The sequence below is a fragment of the Choloepus didactylus genome, chromosome X, assembly GCF_015220235.1.
Source record: "Choloepus didactylus isolate mChoDid1 chromosome X, mChoDid1.pri, whole genome shotgun sequence".
Lineage (NCBI taxonomy): Eukaryota > Metazoa > Chordata > Mammalia > Pilosa > Megalonychidae > Choloepus > Choloepus didactylus.
In genome coordinates, this window is record NC_051334.1 from 17,969,833 (window position 1) to 17,980,557 (window position 10,725).

Sequence of the window (10,725 nt, forward strand, 5' to 3'; positions counted from 1 at the left end):
TCAAATCACACTGTCACCTCTTGTAAGCTACATTGCTACACAATCATCTTCAAGAGTCAAGGCTACTGGGTTGCAGTTTGATAGTTTCAGGTTTTACTTCTAGCTATTCCAATGCATTAAAATCTAAAAAGCATTATCTATACAGTGCATAAGAATGCCCCCCAGAGTGATCTCTCAACTCCATTTGAAATCTCTCAGCCACTGAAACTTTATTTCATTTCACATCCCCCTTTTGGTCAAGATGTCCTCAATCCCATGATGTCAGGTCCAGATTGATCCCCTGGAGTCACATCCCGTACTGCCAGGGAGATTTACACCCCTGGGAGTCAGGTCCCACGTAGGGGGGAGGGCAGTGAGTTCACCTGCCGAGCTGGCCCAGCTAGAGAGAGAGGGCCATATCTGAGCAACAAAGGGGCACTCAGGGGGAGACTCTTAGGCACAATTATAAGCAGGTTTAGCCTCTCCTTTGCAACAACAGCTTCATAGGGGCAAGTCCTGTGATAGAGGGCTTAGCACATCAAACCGCCACTCCTCAGTGTTTGTGAGAACATCAGCAACAATCCAGGTGAGGAAGCCCAAAACCTCTGCATTTTCCTCCAGCTCCTCAGGGGGGCCCTGCAAATATATTTTTATTCTCTGTCCAAATTGCTTTGGGATGTGTCACTTTTTCACACCAACCTATGCAAACCTACCAGGTCTTACTTCCTATTAAAAGTTCTATGTAATTATGGTATTTGAACAAACTGTGCAAGTTAAACTGTTTAGGAAATATAGATCTTGCCCCAATTAAACATCTCTTTCCTTGGTCTCACATGGAATTTGAAGTTTTAAAATGCATTCAGTATTGTCCTTTACCCTTTGGCCTGATTTGCCCTAGTCCTAACCACATCTGCTTCATTCATATCTCTAGTTGAAGTCTGGATTCTTTTTCTGCTTTTTTAACAGTTGCTATATGTGCTAATACTGACATTCATTTCTGCCAATCTCTAGCTCTGAGTTTCAGGTGTCACACAGATACCCAATGTTCCGGAGACCAATCAGGTTATATACCAAGGTATCAACATCTCAGAGTTCGGAGACAGCCATTACAATTCAGGAATAGATGTGACTGCTGTATGAGCTTACAATCCAGGGACCATTACAATAACCATTTCCCTGTTAGGCTGTGCTCTAAGATTCAATTCTGAGTTTACACATTGTCGTTAGTCCATGTCGGTGAGGCATTATAGTGTTTGCCTTTGTTTCTGGTGTACTTCACTCAACATGCTGTCTACAGGATCCATTCACCTCGTTGGGTGTCTCACAGCTTCACTCCTTCTCGCAGTAGCTCAATATTTCATTGTATGTACACACCACAGTTCACCATTCTGTTCCTCAGTTGATGTACCCTTAGGCCACCTCCACCCACTGCAAATCATGTGTACTCTCTAGATCAACACCAGTGTGCAAATTACTTTTGCTTTTTCAATGGTTTTGTCAACAGCCGAGTACAGACAGAAATGATTTTTAATGTTTGGAAGAAAATGTTTTTAGATGGGCTTATGCTGCAGATTTCTTTTTGCTCATTCTAGTCACTGTTTTATGTCTGTTTTCCAACTGAAAATGGAGGACAAATTCCTAAACAAAATTTGGGAGTTGCTACCAACACTCTGGTCCCATAAATTATTTCTTATGAATGTACATTTCTTCTGTAATGTAACATATGTAGGGATTTGGCCATGGTTCTGAAAATCATATAGTGTTTAGGGTTTAAAAACAATGTGTAACAGCTCAGTGATTATTTTGAAAAAATTGATTGATGTCAATGACCTATACATTAATGCAAGGCAAAAAAGGAACAATGAGATTAGGTTTAAAACTTACTTTTACTGCAAATCACACACACACACACACACTCGTTACTCCCTTTATTTAAATCTTCATTACCCCAGAAGTTCTTCCCCCAAATCCTTGATGTTTCATCATGACTACCAGAAATAGTCTATTTTTGTATCCTGGCACAACCTGAAAACCAATTCAAATGTCATTAAGTCCTCGAAAAGTCCATCTGCCTGATTCCAATTCACACCAATTCCAAATCTCCCTTAGACTGGGAAGGAAAGAAAATATAATGGACTCTGTGGTTGGTTTTGTAATAATACAATCTGTGAGGACCAAGGGCCCAGGCCCTGCCCCTCCTCCATTACCAAGATCCACGCAGCCACAGCGGCCTACAGGGCCAGGCAACAGGCCCCTCCCCACCCCAGGGGAAAGCATTGAAATTTCCCTCCCCTAATCACTGTTAGTAACCAAGTCTCCTGAGACCTTGTTGTAACCAAATCTCGTGGGGAAACTCCGTTGTCACAAACCTTTATAAGCACCCCCCCCCACCAGCTTGACACTCCTCCCTCTTTTTCAAGGTTCACTTTCCACAGCCAGTTGTGACCATGAGACCATCATCTCCTGTAAGTCCCAATTAAACCCATGTCCGGTTCCGTGCCTGGTGTGTTCTTCAGTCTTAGGGCTAAGTTGGGTTGGAACACATCAGAATATTTACTGCCCTTCCCTTCCAGGCCCCCCTACTAGAAAATTGAAAATTACATATGTGGCCCCCATTATATTTCTATTTAACAGCCCTGGCCTAAGTCAACTGTGGCATGGCAGGGAAAACTATGAAATTACTTGTGTTCTCCCTTCCCTACTGCCACTGTTGAATTTTACCTGAACACTGTGATCCTGGAAGACATAGTAAGTTAAAAAATCCCCCATACTTTTCCAAGAGTGTGTGTGTGTGTGTGTGGGGGGGTGATGGTAACTTGGGGTGAAGTTTCCTCTCACTCCTGTTATTTCATGGCCTCCCACTAGGAACCTGAGGGTTGCAGATGGCCTGGATCTGGCCCAGGCCCTGGGCTGTGTTCCTCTGTTCCTTGCTGTAGGCCTGGCCTGGCTTTCATGGCCCACCCCTGAGCTGTGGGCTTGCTGCTGCTTCTTCATGGTGGTTCTCCTGTGTGTGTAGAAAGCCTGGTGATGGCACTGGTGGACACAGACCCCCATGTGTTCCGCAAGAACAACTGGAGGGAGGGCCTCATCCCCAGAGCATCTGTCATCTCCTTCCTTGTAGGGCTGGTCATGCTCACGGAGGTGGTATATATGTTTCAGCTCTTTGACTACTATGCAGCCAGTGGCATGTGCCTTCTTCCCTCTCTGTGGCTTGGGTTTATGGAGCTGGGCACTTCTATGACAACATCAAAGATATAATTGGGTACAGGCCATGGCCTCTTATCAAATATTGTTGGATCTTCCTCACGCCAGCTGTGTTGTGCACAGCCACCTTCCTCTTCTCCTGGACAAGTACTTGTCTCTGACCTAAGATGATGAAAAATGTAAATTTGCATTTAACCAAATTTAATCATTATTCTGACAAACTTTGTTTCAACAGGAATTATGTTTTATAATATTTCAGCTTAAAGACAGTTTCCAAGATCTTTTTTGGTAACTTAAAACCTCACACTTATACTAAGTTAAGTATGTAAGGTATTCAGGATGTATTTTTGTTAGGAAGAAAGAGTAATCTTGTCCTAAAGCAGAATGACTGGTTGTTCCAGAATGAGAAAAAGGAGCATGCAGAACAAAAGAAGAATGGCTAGGGAAATTGTAGAAAGTTCACAGAAAGGAATTTTATTTGTGGTGGGCCAAAGCTGGTTACAATTTGATAGGTTTATTTATAAGATGTGTCTTTTTTTAAGGACTTTGGTATCAAACAGTATACTCCTGCAAAACTCTGTTAAAATGACATTTTCTCTGTTAAAATGACAAAATTGTCTTGAATTATTGGTCTGCTCTAAGTAAGACGTTGTAAAAGGAAGGTTTTTCCTTAACCTGAGTAATCTGCTAGAAGGCAAAGATTCTGTCTTATCAGAAAAATCACCTGTGTTATGTTGACTTTGTGTCCTTTATTATTTAAGAGAACCAATATTCTCACTTTTAAAAGAATTTTAAAATTTTATATAATCATGTTACCTCCTATATTTACTTTTAAATTCTTTTCTTGTCACTTTAGTGAAACAGGGAGCCAAGTATTGTTTCACAGTGATCCATGATCCTATTTAACCAAGTGTTCAAACCTCCTGACAACTTTGACATTCTGCCTCCCCCAAATGAAATCCTAAGTGATATCTTCTTCATTTCAAACTGTCTTTGTGATTTCCCAGACAGCCCCTAGAAAATAACAAAGGATCTTTCACCTTGAAAAAAGAGAGGTGCTAGAAATAATTAGGTTCATTTGATATGAGGTGCATGGGAAGAATTGTCAAATTGAAGATGCTTGACCCTCCCTATGTAAAATAGTAAAACGTTATTAATATAAATATTTCAGAAATTATATGAAGTTCCTAGAGACTTGTCACTGTCCTCACTGTCCATGTTATGTCCTGGTACTGCTCTAATATTAGGCAACAACATCATAGTGTTATTGGTCATAATTTCAGTTATTCTTAAAAAAAAAAAGAGAGAGTTACATGCCGTATGTCTTTCTTTGCCAGAGCTGCTATGACAATTACCACACAATGGATTGGCTTAAACAACCAGCCTTAAGTGTTTCACAGTTTTGGAAGCTAGAAGTCCCAAGTCAAGATGTCGGCAGGGCTGTGCTTTTTCGTGGAGGTGGTAGGTTTCTGGTGATGGCAGTCCTCTGTCACAGGGCCATTTCTCTCTTCTTGTGCTACTCTTCTGTTTTCCCTTGACTTCTGGCTTCATCTGGTTTTGGGCTTCTACTGCCTGCCTGCCTCCAAATTTCCTCTCTTTATGAGGCCTCCAGGCATATGGATTAAGACCACCCTGATTTAATTTGGCCACACCTTAATTAATAATAACATCTTCAAAAGGTCCTGTTTCAAATGGGTTCACACCCACAGGAATGTGGATTAAGACTTGGCCATGTCTTTGTGGGAGCCATGATTCATTCCCCAACACCACAAAAACAGCCAAATTTTTGTAATGAACTCTCATCAGATCTTTCACTTTTGTAAAAAAGTAGTAAGTCAACCCAGTCATTTTAAGTCTTTTGTCATCCAGAGATAGTTTTTTTTTTTTTTTTTTTTTTTTTTTTTTTTTTTAACTCTGATGCTTTCTGGAAAACACTTGCAATCACCTACAGGCCTGAGTGCTTTGTCTTCAACAAAGAGGGGCTGTCTCAGAGATCCATAGAAAGGACTATGCCAGTACTCCGGGGCACGGATTTCCAATGACATTGCTTAAATAACTTTGAGGCCAAACCACTGGACTCAGTCAGGATTTCCAAAACTCTAGTGGAGAAGCAGATGGATTCATGAGACTGCTAACACAAGATTGAACAGAACAAGGATCAATCATATAGGACAGAATGAACTGATATAGACAGAATGATTATGAATTTTGTTTGGCATATTACTGATGCTTTAATGTTTTATTTCATAGATATAAGGAACCCCTTTCTCTTTCCCTTAAGCTACCAATAACTCATAACAATTTAGACTACACTTCTGTAAACAGAAATGTAAATATTTATATTTTTCTCTCTGCCTGATCCCTCCAGAATTTGGAAATTCTTATTGGGTATCCTTATTTTCATGGCAATATAATTATTTGCATAGGTTCAAAAAGAATCTGTCCTCCTTGTGAACAGGACATATTTGGAGACATTGATCATATGACCAAGGATTTGACTGAAATGTCATATATGAGAATGATGCTCATTTAATCAGATACGATCAGACACTTTTAAGGAGCTAAGGTTGACTTCTTTATAGAATAATGCTTCCAAACCCTCTTGGAAAACTGGCCTGGTACCTGGCTTACAGGGTTCCCAGCATTACTGGTGGGTAAAGAAGGTCACTTCCTGGCAGGCCCAGGAACCACGATACCTTCTGGACCTGGTAAAAAGAAGAATTCACCCAAATCTGTACAGGTGAAATTTAGTGGTGAGTTCCTAGCTTGGCTTCCTAGCCTCAAGTAACTTTTTCAAGTCTGATCTGAGACTCCTTATGAGAACTTCCAGTAGGCATAATATGGTAAATTAACATTCTTGCTGTACCCATGTAAATAATAGGCCAAATCTAATGAAACCAGCCATAATTTATGATGAAGAATTTTTTCTCCCACTCTCCTAACTTGGTGTCACTGAGAATTAAAACCTGACTTCCCAAATCCTTATTGGGACTCAAGGCTGACTGTAGCTGGCTCTTTCCCTTAGGATCTGGAGAAGTACTGTGAGCTAAAAACCCAATGGTTTGAACCACAAGTGTGGACAACATCACCAAGAGCATCGATATCTTAGCTTCAAAAAACTCAGTGATCAGTGCTGCATAATTGGAAGATTTTCCCCTACAACTGCCCTTTTGTCTTCACCTCTCAACAGATGCTTTACCTGATTTTACAGGAGCTATGACAACAACAGTGTTCAGGAGACTTATTAGGCCCTACTTCACACCTCCATTCAGATCTGTGATCTGGGAAAACCATGTAGGTTAAGAAATCCCAAAGTTTCCGTCAACCAAGATGGCCACATAAGATATTCCAAGGAACAGTTCCCCACAGAATCTTTGAACATCTAGCAAAAACCAGCAAAGCCATCTTCCTCAAAACTCCAGAAAACAGTTAAACGGTTGTAGTAACCAGGCAACTGACAAATCAAAAAAACACACCTTTAAAAATAGTAGGAAAAGCTCATAGTGTCCTTGCTAACCCATCTCCCCTCCCCTCCCCTGCACAATGTGGAGCCGGCCTGTGCTCCCATTGTGGGTTCCTGGCCTTGTTCCAGAGAGAGCAGAGTAACCCCTATGTGCATACTGGGGTGCCCATATGTCAGTTCCAATCTATCAGATGGAAGCTGGAAAGACTGAACCAGGAAACTTGTCTCAGGCTTCCCTCCCAGAACTTGTCCTACAGGCAAAAGCAGCTTGCAGACAGCTAAAGCAGTATAAGAAACAATTAAGTTAAGGTGGCTTGGGGCAAAGGATTACCTGTATTAAATCATACAATAGAACACCTAGGAGAGGGAGAAAGTCTTTTCATAGAGAGTAGAGGGGACATTCTACTTCTGGTAAATGGGGGAATTCCTAAGGCCACAAGCAAGTACAAGCCCAGGACAAGAAGCAGGCTCCAGGCAAGCTCAGATAGGACAGAGAAGACCCTGCACTTTACATTCTTCTCCTCTGATCTTCTTAATAGGAGGGCTGAACTCTGAAGATGACCAACCAAAGCAGAGCCAATTTGCAAAGACTGCAAAAGGTGTTTTTGTGTGTGTGTGTTGATTTGGTTGTTTTTGTAAGATCCTGGTATTTGAGGAAATGTCCGTCATATCACTACCAGAGTTAACATTTTAAAATAGTAAAATGTACACTGTGCAATGAAAGATTACAAGACAAAGAAACAGGAAATGATGGACCATTCAAAGAAACAAGATAAAAATCCAGAAACCATCAACAAAGAGGACATTTTGTACATACCAGACAAATTTTTAAAAATGATCCTTGATATGCTCAAAGAGATAAAGGAAAACACAGAGAAAGAAGTAATGGATATCAGGAAACAATGAATAAATAATGAGAATCTCAGTAAAGAGACAAAAATTGTAAAAAAGGAAGCAAACAAAAATACTGGCGTTGAAGACCACAAAAACGGAAATGAAAAATTCCCTACAGGGTTTCAACGGTAGATTGGAGCTAGCAGAAGAAAGACTCAGTGAACTCAAAGACAAGACAACTGAAATGACTCAGGCTGAGAAGCCAAAAGAAAAAAAAAAGTGAATAGAGCCTAAGACACCTATGGAATATCAAGTGTACCAGTAGGCACATTGTGGGAGTCCCCAAAGGAAAAGAGAGAGAAAGGGGCAGAAGGAATATTCAAAGAAATAATGGCAGAAAACTTCCAAAATTTAATGAAAGACATGGATATGCACATTCAAGAAGCCCAACAAATCCCAAACAGGATAACTTAAAGAAAACCATGCCCAGACACATAGCAGTCAAACTGTTGAATGCCAGGGACAAGGAGAGAGTTCTGAAAGCTGCAAGAGAAAAGCAATGTGTTATGTATGAGGGAGTCCCAATATGATTAATTTCCAGTATCTCATCGGAAACCATGGAGGCAAGAAAGCAGTGGGACAAAATATTTAAAGTGCTGAGAGAAAACAACTGCCAACCAAGAATCTTATATCTGGCAAGACTGTTGTTTAAAAATGAGGGTGAAATTAAGATATTCCCAGATAAACAAAGGCTGAAGGAGTTCATCACCACTAGACCTGCCCTACAGGCAATGCTAAAGGGAGTTCTTCAGACTGAAGGGAAAAGACACTAGACAGTGGATTGAAGTGGCATAAAGAATTAAAGATCTCTGGTAAAGGTAACCATATGGGTAATTATAAATGCCAGTACTATTGTATGCTTTAGTATATAGCTCCATTTTTTTTTTTACTTCTAACAGGTTCTAAAATGCAAATACATAAAAGCAATAATAAATCTATGATTTTGAAAATACAATGTATAACGATATAATCTGTAACAAGTACAACAAAAAGGTGGGAGGATAGAGGGTTATAGGAACAGTCTATGTGTTAACTATTGAAGTTAAATTAGTATCAAATCAAACATGATTTTTATAGACTGTCATTTTGGGGTCCAAGGGTGGAATATGCTAGTCTGGATGTATTCTGTCCCCCAAAACGCCATTATCTTTGATGCAATTTTGTGGGGGCAGATGTATTAGTGTTGATTAGATTGGAATCCTTTGATTGAGTGTTTCCATGGAGTGTAATGTTTACTGGATAATTTCCATGGAGGTGTTACCCCACCCATTCAGGGTGGATGTTAATTGGATCACTGGAGTCGTATAAAGGAGTTCACAGACAGAAGAACCTCAGAGCAACTGAGAGTGACATTTTGGAGGATCCGCAGCTTACAGAGACATTTTGGAGAATGCAACCCAGGAGCAAGCAAATGCCTAGAGAGGAACATCATGGGAGAAAACCATTCTGAAACCAGAACTCCAGAGCAGATGCCAGCCATGTGCCTTCCCAGCTAACAGAGGTTTTCTGGATACCATTGGCCATCCTCCAGTGAAGGTACCTGATTGTTGATGCCTTACCTTAGATACTTTAAGGCCTTAAGACTGTAACTGTGTAACCAAATAAACCCCTTTATAAAAGCCAATCCATTTCTGGTGTTTTGCATAACGGCAGCATTAGCAAACCAGAACAGAGGCTAACATCACCCTCATACCAAAGCTGGATAAAGATACCACAAGAAAAGAAAATTAACAGACCAGTATCCCTTATGGATATACATGCAAAAATCCTTAACAAAATAACAGCAAAACAAATCTAAAAGCACATTAAAAGCATTTTACACCATGATCCAGTGGGATTTATCCCAGGTATGCAAGAATGGTTCAACATAAGAAAAGCAATTAATGTAATATACCACAATAACAGAACGAATGAAAAAAATCCATACAATCATCTCAATTAATTCAGAAAAGGCATTTGACAGAATCTAGCATGCGTTCTTGATAAATAAGCAAACAAACAAACAAAATTTAAAACTTGGAGTAGAAGGAAACTTCCTCAACATGTTAAAGGGCATATATGAAAAACCCACAGCCAACATCATACTACGTGGTGAAAGACTGGAAGCTTTCCCTCTAAGATCAGGAACAAGACAAGGATTCCTACTTGTCACCACTGTAATTCAACATTGTTTGGAAGTGAAAGAAATGAAAGGTATTCAAATTGGAAGGGAAAAAGTAAAACTTCCCCTATTTGAAGTTGGCATGATCCTATATATAGAAAATCCTGAAAAAATCCACAACAAAGCTACTAGACCTAATAAACAAATTCAATAAAGTGGCAGGGTACAAGCTCAACATGCAAAAATCAGTAGTGTTTCTATACACTAGTAATGAACAATTGGAAGAGGAAATCAAGAAAAAATTCCAATTAAAATAGCAATTAAAGGAACCAAATATTTAGGAATAAATTTAAACAAGATGTAATAGACTTGAGGCAGGCTAGAACAAGGAGAGAGGGGAGAGAAAATACCTTGAAGGAGCCCTTGAGCAAGGACAGTTAATCAAGGTCAGGAGGGCCTGTCTGGCAGACACCCTGCCAGGCTACCCACTTACGGGAAACACCCAGTGCCAACTGACCCACCCAAATGTACTATCTACCACCAGGCACCACCCTGGAGAGAAGAGAGGGTAGGAAAAAGTGCCCCAAACAAGGAAGGGGTGGGGGAAAGGAAAGCTAATCTATAAAAGCAGTGTGGGGCCTCTTGCCTTTCTTACCTCTGTTTTTGCAAGAGTGCCCATGTGTTCCTCTCACATGCATACCTAATAAATTTTCTGCCTGCTTACTCTATGCTGTGCCCTTGAATTCTTTCTTGTGGCATGGCCAAGAACCTGGAAGCCGAAATCCAGCAACAGACTTACAAAAAGAAAAACTAGAATACATTGCTAAAAGAAATTAAAGACCTAAAGACCTAAATAAACGTAAGGGCATCCCATGTTCATGGATTGGAAGACTTGAAATATTGTTAAGATGTCAATTTTGCCCAAAGCAATTTATAGAGTCAATGCAATCCCAAAAGAAATGCCAACAGCCTTCTTTGCAGAAATGGAAAAGCCAATCATCACATTTATATGGATGGGTAAGGGGTCCCGAATAGCCAAAGCCATCTTGAAAAAGAAGAACAAAGTTGGAAGACTCCCACTTCT